Below are 11,393 nucleotides of genomic sequence, written 5' to 3' on the forward strand. Positions count from 1 at the left end.
AGTAGGCTGTAGGTTCAAACCCTGCTCCACCACATTGGTCCGGACAGCCAGGTATTATTACTAGTAAATATGACTAAAATGCGGCTCAAAAGCGTGCACATAAACCTGTACTCGGTGAGAATGTTAAAATAAAACAAATAGTCGAGTTAACACATGCTCTTATGCAAGATGAACATGTCTACTATAAAGATTGATGTAAACTTTCTATTTATATCTGGCCACTGCTCAAAAGCACGTTTGGCAAGTGTTATAACGTATTGATTCGTTAATACGTATGAACGTGCAATGATACAGGAAATACGTACGAGCAGTCTTGGGTGCTATTCGGTCCTTCCTATCTGCCTAGCCCAGCCGTTAAGTCCAGAACACAAATAACAGCCTCGGCAATATGAATCATTATTTACAAGCATACTGGGTTATATATACTAACCAAACAGACCACACATATCAAAAATAGAAAAATAACATTTGTACAGTAATTGGCCAATGTGGCTGTAGCTAGGGGGAAAGTAATCAATAATAATAGTTCCAAGGTCAAAATAAAGGTTATGATAAGAGGAACACAGAAACGATTAGGTCACTTATTTAACAACTATCCAATAGGGAATGGGCATATTGTATTTGTCCATAAATAGACCTCAGATTTAGGTTACTCATTTAACAACTATCCAATAGGAATAGGCGTATTACATTTGTCCATAAATGGACCTCAGATTTATGATTCATAATTCGCCAGGGGATACAACAGCAAGCAAGCAAATGCTCTAGTACGGCCGAGGGTGAGAAGAGCCTGCTCTTCTAAAAATACCCTCACATGGTCTTGCGTATACAGCCACTACCAGGAAAGTCCTACTCACCACCTTCTCGCGGAAAGGGTGTTGACAAACCCTCATTCCGAACTAATGGTGCACATGGGCTAAAGGATCCTGAAAAAAAGCAAATGGCGTATGAACCTATTGTTGGTCATTGGTTACCATGGGACTGCATCTCCTGACGTCGCTCCACTACCTTGTGGATTAAACATTTAGGTCAAAAGCTCGGGGTGTAGCCTTCAAAGAAAACCATCTGCTTCGGTCTGGGAACTCGGGCCCTTACATAAATGAATGATTCTTTGGTAAATATCTATTTGGTGCCTCCTTGTACCAATGTTTATGTGTTTAAATAAATAAATAATAATGATAAATAAAGCAAGCAAATAGTTTGTTCATTATAAGGCGGCCAAATACAATGAGAACGGTGAAACGTTCGTCTAATGATCCCAGATTTTCAATACTGGTCTGACTTAGATCAGTTCATAATTTAAATGAAATTCACCTAACTCCACACACCCCTACTACTAATACAATGAGTTAGTTTGTTATTAGGCTGTTGGAAATAGTTGGCGGAGAATCTTATTTAACCTAGATTTCGTGACAGTTGACACTCGTCAGCAAAGGATATCTATAATCTTGAGGAAGCTGATACTATCAAGTGGATGTGAATCTGTATCATTGAGCTTTACAATCAGAGACGTCACTAATTAGATATTCGAACCATGACTGATCTCTTATTCGTTTATTTTCAACACAATTTTGTGAATGAATTTTTCAGTAACACGATACAATTCCAAGGTTAGTGAATGATTGATTTTAAAAATCTGTTCATCAGTTTCCCAGCTATAAGTTCAAAATTACGGCGAGACTATGTTATAATGGTCCGTCTACTCTTTACACATCACGTCAACTGAATCTTAAATAGTACAAATTGATAATTCTTCTAACTGAACTCTCGAATCGGTTTCCTAAGCTTTTCTAATAAACCCGGACTAAATCTATGCGACAATTCGAACATAGAGAAAAGGTGTGAAGTATGAGAAGAACGCCTTACTCCAAGGTTAGTGTATGAAAAAATTGAACGTATTTATAGTATCTTAAATGGCCTTGACCTTCTGGAGGGTTCTGGGACCATACTAAACATGGTAGCAGGATACGTAGTCAGAAATGTGACACGTAACTCTTCACTTTCTAGATGCTACTGAGAAACATCTACTCAACCCTGATTGGATAAAATGTTTTCCGGAGTTTTCAGGACCTCTCTGGAGTTCTGCGAGGAATACTTTGGATCTCATTACTAACATTACTAACGAAACAAAATAATGTTCTTGGTAATGTTGAGTGGTCAGACATAAGGGCTAAGGAAAATTCTATCCCTTCAGATGATGTTCTAAATAATAAGATAAGATTGTATCCAAAAAATGGTACTGAATAGGAATCATTGTCTGATCGTTGCCGCTACCTTAACGTGGAGGTCGGGTTTGCCTATCTCAATGAACCAATCGAGCTACAATGTATGGGACAATCGTTCCTCAAGGTCCTACCATGCCAGGTAAGACTAAAAGCAGCAAACTCAAGGTCTGAAGGTGAAGTCGTACTACCCGATCGTTGCTGCTACCTTGACGTGGTGGTCGGGCTTGCCTATCGTGATGAAGCAATCGAGCTATGCTGACTGGAACAATCGTTCCTCGAGGTCCTACCATGCCAGACAGGTCGGTTGAAGAGCGGTGAGACTAAAAGCAGCAAACCCAAGGTCCGAAGGCGAAGTCGTACTGCTGACTGTACAGAGGTGTGACAGCAGTAAGGTGTTTCCTTCAGACAACCAGCATGACAGCGATCCTGCCTTCCCACAAGGAGGGGTGGGGTTAGAAAAGGTCGACCCTAAAAATGCACACCTCGCCTTATCCCACGGATATCCGTCTCCGGCGGTAAGGTTTTTTTGAAGAACGGAGCTAACACAAAAACTACCCACAAAAAGGTCGTGTGTGACCGACCTCAAGCAGTTGTCCCTTGGGCACTGCGGTCACGCTCTCAGGTCATTAAGACCACTTCTAACCCAATTTCCTTTTCAGGTACCTCTAGAAGAATCCTTCCACGGTATGGGCAACCGGGAAGTGATAACTGCCCTCATACCTCTAACAACACTCAAGACCACTGTATTCATAATCAATCTCCTTCTTCACTTCCTACTATTCCTTCTACCTTGACTTTCAACACTAAACTTCCTGTTCCGGTTTCCTCCTCAAGTGTCACCATGGCCAACGATTCTAGTGCGCGAAACGCTGTCCCAGGTCTACTAAAACCTCGCTCCAAACTACACATTGGAGCCTTCAACGTACGTACCCTATGCCAAATCGGTCAACAGGCCTCCTTAGCTAAAACTCTAGAATCTCGTACCATTGATGTATGCTGTGTCTCCGAAACACGCATACAGGATCCTAGTGTGGTCATTCACTTGACCTCACCTCGCCAAAATGGACAGCCGACGAAATACGCCCTCCGTGTATCTGGCGACCCGTTGGCTAGTTCTCGCGGACTTGCAGGTGTAGGCATAGCACTAAGTACAAGGGCAGAACAGGCACTACTAGAATGGATCCCCGTTAACAGTCGCCTGTATGCTGTCCGGCTAAATGGCTCCGTAAGAACTCGGAAGGATAGGGACACACGTCGTTGCCTTTTCGTCGTTTCTGCCTACGCTCCCACTGACTGCAGCCATGATGAGGTGAAAGATGACTTTTACAGAAAACTCTCTGAGCTTCTTCAGAAAGCTAAGCGCTCAGACATAGTAGTCGTAGCGGGTGACTTTAATGCCCAGGTAGGCAGCTTAAATCAAACAGAAAGACATTTAGGTGGGTGTTTTAGTATTCCGGCTCAACGAACCGATAATAGTGATCGTCTGTTGCAACTATGCTCAGACAATGGTTTATTTTTAGCAAGCACTAATTTTAAACATAAGGAGAGACATCGTCTAACATGGCGACCACCTGCACCAAACCAACGATGGACTCAAATAGACCATATTGTCATCAGTCATCGTTGGAGAGGCTCAATAGAAGATTGTCGCTCGTATTGGAATACTTGTTTAGACTCTGATCACGCTTTAATACGAGCGCGCATTTGTCTGCGCCTCAATGGACGCAGGAAAATTACACTAAGAAGACCCATTAGGATTGAACTGGAGGACGAGAAAGCCAAATGCGAATTCCAGAAACAACTGAGTTCACATCTAGGCAGTTCTGTAAACGAGACTGACCCAGATGCTGCTTGGAAAGACATACGAACAGCTGTGGAAACAGCAGTAACATCTATTAGTCATTTAAACCATAGGGCTCCAAAAAACCAGTGGATTTCCTCTAAGTCTATTTCACTGATGGATTCGCGTAAACTCATCCCATCAGGCTCTAAACACGACGAAGAGCGTAAAGAAATTAGATCTAGGTTAACTAAAAGTCTAAGGAACGATCGTGAGCAGTGGTGGGCAACGAAAGCAAAAGAGATGGAAAAGGCAGCGGCTGTAGGCAACACCAAGCAACTATTCAGACTAATAAAAGAAACCGGAATTAAGAAGTCAAGTGTAAGTGAGACAATCTCGGAAAAAGACGGAACCCCTATCTGTTCTCAACCCAAACGTTTAGAACGATGGGCGGAACACTTTAAGGAGCAGTTTAGCTGGCCTTCAGCTACTGCACAACTACCCACTATTCCTAGAAAACCTGAATGGAACATTGAAGTAGGCACCCCAACCCTACTTGAAGTTCAAAAGGCTATAAGTAATCTGAAACGAGGAAGAGCAGCTGGTCCAGATGGATTGGCTCCAGAGGTCTTTAAATATGGTGGTCCAATTTTAGCGATTAGGTTGACTAATATTCTGGCTAAAATCTGGGAGACGGACGTAATCCCATCTGACTGGTCACAATCTCTGGTTGTCCCAATATATAAGAAGGGGCCAAAATCATCCTGTGATAACCATAGAGGGATTAGTCTGACTAACATAGTATCTAAAATACTAGCCTCAATAATTATCGGGCGCCTAACTAAGACTCGGGAACTGTAAACACGAGAAAATCAGTGTGGCTTCAGACCTGGTCGTGGCTGTATCGACCACATATTCACCATTCGTCAAGTTTTAGAGCACAGACATGCTTATCGGCGTCCGACAATGGTAGTTTTTCTTGACTTGAAAGCAGCATTTGACTCTGTAGACCGAGAGGTTCTGTGGCAGTGTCTGTCATTGAAAGGTGTACCTGAGAAGTACATAAACCTTGTGAAGGCTCTTTACTCGAACACTACCAGTCGAGTGAGAGCTTATGGCGAACTGTCATATGATTTTACAACCTCAAGTGGTGTCCGTCAAGGCTGTCCACTATCCCCGTTTTTGTTTAACTTCATTATAGACCTGTTGCTGCAAATAACACTCTCTTCGACTGAATCTACAGGAATTGATCTCCTACCAGGGGGACCACTAAGCGACTTAGAATACGCAGATGACATAGTCCTGTTTGGTGAAGACGCTGGCAAAATGCAGAGTCTTCTGTTGGAACTCAGTAATAATGCCAGGATGTTTGGGATGCGTTTCTCCCCATCCAAATGTAAATTGTTACTCCAGGACTGGCCTGCGTCAACACCCGAACTAAGGATAGGGAGTGAAGTAGTCGAACGCGTCGACAACTTCACTTATCTTGGAAGTCTGATCAGTCCTAATGGGTTGGTGTCTGACGAAATCTCAGCACGGATTCAAAAAGCTCGTTTGGCTTTTGCCAACTTACGTCACCTATGGCGTAGACGAGATATCCGTCTATCAATTAAGGGACGAGTATACTGCGCATCAGTTCGTTCTGTTCTACTTTACGGCTGTGAAACATGGCCATTAAGAGTAGAAGATACTCGTAGGTTACTAGTGTTTGACCACAGATGCCTTAGAAATATTGCTCGCATCTGCTGGGATAACCGGGTAAGTAATAGTGAGGTTAGACGCAGGGTATTAGGGAACGATGGTAAATCAGTTGATGAGGTGATGAATCTTCATCGACTGAGATGGTTGGGCCATGTGTTACGTATGCCTGAACACCGATTACCACGACGCGCTATGATGACTAGTATTGGGGACGGTTGGAAGAGAGTTAGGGGCGGCCAAACCAAAACATGGCATCAGTGCTTGAAGTCACTAACTTCTAGTCTGAGCCATGTTGGCAGATGCAGACAATTTGGTTGGGGTCCGCGTGACTATCGTAACCAATGGTTGGAGACTCTGTGTGACATGGCTCAGAATCGATCACAATGGCGTAGGTGTATACACTCTTTATCTTCCCTTAAACCTTGAGACTAAAATTGCTTCATATCTCTCCTCCTTCCTATACTATATCCTTATATACAACCTATAATTTATATACTACTACCAACACTAAATTAACTACTATGAATCCGGTGTTGATCTTGTTGTGCTAACGAGGTATGGCAACTTGGACCGATGCATATATGTGCCTGGTCCTACGTTGTAGCTGACTGACTGACTCAAGTCGTACTGCTGACTGTACAGAGGCGGGACGGGAGTAAAGTATTTCTCTCACACAACCAGCGTAACAGAGATGCCACCTTCCCACAAGGAAGGATGGAGTCAGAAAAGGTCGACCCTAAAAATGCATATCTTGCCTTATCCCACGAATTTCCGTCTCCGGTGGTAAGGTCTTTTAAAGAACGGAGCTAACATGAAAACTACTCACAAAAAGGTCGTGTGTAATCGGCTGGGCACCGTGGTCACGCTCTCGAGTCACTAAAACCAACCCTAACCCGATTTCCTTTTCAGGTACCCCTAGAAGAACCCTTCCACGGAGTGGGCAACTGCGAGGTGTTAATCGCCCTCATACCTTTAACAGCACTCAAGACCACTGTATTCATCATCTCGTTGTAGTTTTTGTGGTAATAATAACAATAATAATAATAACTAATAAGAATATTGTGTAAAATAGGAATGACCAATGTATAACTAGGGGACTTCGGATCATAATACTTTATATTGCGTAATATTTCTTAATAAATTATTAAATGACTCCCTCCTTACAAAATATAAGTTGAAATTGTTGATTGGATACGATTCTGTAGCTACTGACACATCTCACTCCTTGCTCAGGAATGGGAAATATGAATATAGGCTTGTCAATAACGAACGAAATCTTCCTAAATATATAACCATCAATGAAGGTGTTAGGATATTCATAGGAATATCCCAAAAATTATCTCGAACATAAAGTGGTATGTTTTCAGACTTTTCACATGTTATTTCCTATTGGTCAATATTTACAATTGTCCTAACTATGACTTTCACGTGTCGTTTTCCTATTGGTCAATTTTGACAGTTGTCCTAACTAATCTTTACGTGTCCTTTTTTTCCATTGGTTAATGTTCATAGTCATCTTAACTATATAAATATGCATTGTATGTAAGTTATTTTTGTTCTGCTTCTGACCCCATAAACAATTCTCATTTAACGGTTGTGTTCTGATTTATTGGAGTTCGGGGGACAATATTGGGGTCGTACTAGGATATCTGAATTTGGTCAATCGGTAGAACTTCGACTAGTCCTAGCGCAATACGCAATATTTTGGCGACACAATATTTGTCGACGTATTAGAAGGACAGTTAGTTGATATGAAGAAGCCAGAGTAAAAAATGTAGTTTTATTACTAATGACTAAAAAAAAGTCTCAATTTATTTGAAAAACAAAACAAGAGAAATACGAAAACAATTTCTAGTAACAAAACTTACAGCCTTTGTATTCTCTCTAAGCCAATAATATGCTTCTCTATAATCATCTAATATATGACGATTACCAAAACTATCTACAGTTTCTAATACAATCGATGGATGAGAATATGACGATGATATAACCCATATACAATGCCTAGTGAATAGTATTAATAGAAACAACATAAGCAGAACCATAAATGAAGCTACCTGTAAGGATTGAGAAAAAAAAGCATAGAAGATATGCTGATTTATATTTTTTTTTATAGAAAAAAGTTCGATATTTACAAATTATCATTACATTATATAAACATTCCTTTCTGAAAGGACCAAAGATATCAGGACTCAGTGGCCGAGTGGATAACTCGATGGCGTTTGAAGCGGAAGGTACTGAGTTCGAGTCCCAGAGTGAACATCAACTCTGAGATGCAGGTACATCCAGCTGACCAGTCCCAAATAGGACGAGACGCGCGTCCTGGATTCCACTGCTAGCCACTATCCATCTCTGCTTACCATTATGTCATTGTTATTGAGTTCGAATTTTTTGTGACAAATTTTGAAAGTATCATTTGAATGTTTTGTCAAAATGGAAACTATCAATGGTGGATCTAAGTAGAGTTTTTAAGATTGACTGTGAAACAATCAGCTAAAAGTAGGCCGAATGGTGATCCCATTTCTACTCGACCCGTTTGTCGGTAAAATCATTATTAAATATAAACTGGAAATTAAAAGTGTATCAAAGAAGTAATTGATTCGGATAGTGTTTTCAGACAGCCTCTGCTTTTTTCATCAGTGACCGAAGAAGGATCTAGCGCAGGTTTTAATTCGAGTTACGACACTTCATATTAATACAAAGACGACATTTACATGGTAAAAGGAGTAGAAGAAATAATATCCCAGCCCCCAAATGCCCTGGTACGGCCGAGAGTGGGGAGAGTCCGCTCTCCCTCTCAAAATGCTCTCACATGGCCACGCGAATATATAGCCTCTACCAGGGAAGTCCTACTCACTGCCTTCTCGTGGAATTACTGTTGTTTACGAAAATGAGAGGACGAAGAGCGAATGTCCGGCGCTTTAACCGGGTTGGTGGATGTGAAGTGTCCATCTAGGGGAGTTGGAAAACCCTGATTCCAAACCAATAGTGCACATGGACTCCAGTATCCTGAAGGAAAGAATGGCGTATGAACCTATTGTTGGTCACCGGCTACCATGGGACTGCATCTCCTCACGATGCTCCACTGCCTTGTAGATCAGACTTTTAGGTCAAAGTCTCCGGGTGTGGTCCCCTAAGAAAACCACCTGCTTCAGTCTGGGCACCTGGGCAGTATCTCAGCCCTCACACAAATCAAATGAGATTTGTGAGGCGCATATTTATCTGGTGCTTTTCGTACCAATATTTATGTGTTTAAATAATAAATAAATAATACTGGAAAACCGTAGAAGAATGAACGAGTGGCACGGAAATTAAGTTTATATGGATATTAAAAATGAGTGCAAATGTAGTAATCCAAACGATCTTCAGACTACGACTTATAAAGGTTATCCTAACGAAACTAGATGGTCTTGGCTTTGACCTAGTAAATGATAGTACTTTATTATCAGAATGTGTTTTAACCAGAAACAAAGAGATATCAACTTACTGTATTTTTGAACGGATAAGTTGAGTCTTGGACTGCATTTTTATAAAGTTTATTACTATTTGGGATAGATGGATATCCATTAGCTGCGGTAAGTTTACTTGGTGTTTTTGTACTTTGACTATCTGGTGCATTAAGATTAACTGAAAATGACTTCAAAATTCCAGAAACTCCAATCGCGCCCAAAATACACATTATCGGTGCTAATACTAAGATAAGCCGAACCATAACACCCTAGAAAATTAGAGAATATATTTGAAAACAATCATATTATATATACTATAGTTCAGGGAACTAGGTTTTTCATTGACTTATTACGTGGCGCTAGGATTAATAAAATTGGGGGAATGATTTATTATAATTCGTTAAAACGTACAGTGAATGCAATAGTCATTTATTAACAAGAAAATCACAGTTACAAATAAGCAATATGGGATACTATTTATAGTATATGCGCCATAGTAGAATGCTCCATATAAAGTGTCATAGAACGACCGGAGATGGAGAGAATTTACTTTTCATGTCAAAGTCCTTTTATAAGGATCCAACTAGGGGAGTTAAAAAACCCTAATTCCAAACCAATGTTGCACATGGGCTAAAGGATCCTGATGAAACAAAAGGCGTATGAATCAATCGTTGGTCACCGGTTACCACAGGACTGCATCTCCTGACGTTGCTCCACTGCCTTGTGGGTTAGACCTTTAGGTCAAGTCTCCGGGTTTGGCCGCACAAGAAAACCCCCTGCTTTAGTTTGGAAGCTCGGGCAGTATCCCAACCCTCACACAAGTCGAATGATTTCTGTGGTGCATATCTAGTTGGCGCCTCCTTGTACGCATGTTTATGTGCTTAAATAAATAAATAAATAATCACTATTGATTACTAAAAATAATAGTAAGTCAGTTATAGTTCAGCAAAAGACCTGATTATGATAGATAATACAGTGGGTTAGTTGTTAAACTACCTAACCCTAACTGATAGATTACAAGTTTGAACCCTGATTACCAATAGTTCGAATAACCGAGTAGTATCACTACCCTTACACCAGTGAAAAAATTGCAACAAAAAAACCCAATAATTATGGTACCTACTAATAACAAATAATTATTGCAACTAACCGAAAAGTAAACGCTTGTAATGCCATATATTATTGCAAAGATACTAGCATCTGTCAATTTCCGGAAGCAATAGTATAAACCCACTAAAAATCAAAAGAGAATTGTTATTAGCATGCCGAATGAAGTTTTCTTAACTTACCAGGAAACATTACCGTTAAGAAATGAAGATCGAAATAATAACAACTCCAAGCGGTCGGCTGGTGTTCAGCTACAGAAGCAATAATTGGAATATGATTCTTAGCATAAGTTGGGTCCAATAACGAATAGAATCGTCCAGTCCAAGGTGATATTTTTCCTGAATTATATAAATAACTTAGCTATCAACTTTATAAAATATAAACAGTTACAAAACTACTATATATATATATATATATATATATATAAGCTCATACCACAATCAAAATAGAATATTGAATAACCCGAAGTACAACCATTTTCTGTTTACCACCATAATATCAACCCTAAATCCACTTTTCATACTGCAAGCTTCACACGATATCAATTATTTTAAACTGATTTCAAACAAGAGCTTTGTAGAAAACATAGTAATGAAACCAGGTACAGGCTTTTTTACGAGGTTTTAAGCTACACTCAACCAAGTTGAACAACGTTCATGGTGATGACCTAATCCCCAAAGGTCGAATCCATCAACCATCAAACTAACATACAAAAGCTTACTATATCATATTCTACTACAAGAAAAAGCGGAAATGTTTTACTGAAACCTTAGAAATTCGTATCTTAACTGTAACTTTGCCTTTTTGAGGTCCTATCGTATTGTCGACGTTTTCTTGCCACTACCTTGTCTATCTGATCTGACAACCTGGACTGATGTAATAAGTGTTAGTAATGAAGAACTTGCTCAACGCTAAGACTTGAACACAGTTGTCTGATCGTCTACTCACAAGCTAGTTAAATATATCATGAGTGATTTTTCCGAAAAATGAATATATTGGTTGATGGCCAATGATAGACATAAAAACATCGACTGAACGTAAAGTATCAGTTAGACTTAGCTAATATTGCTACACACAACACAGCATTTATATTAAAGATTTTTTTTGATTTTTTTTTTTTTTATCCGCATT

Source organism: Schistosoma mansoni (assembly GCF_000237925.1).
Source record: "Schistosoma mansoni, WGS project CABG00000000 data, chromosome 1 unplaced supercontig 0071, strain Puerto Rico, whole genome shotgun sequence".
Lineage (NCBI taxonomy): Eukaryota > Metazoa > Platyhelminthes > Trematoda > Strigeidida > Schistosomatidae > Schistosoma > Schistosoma mansoni.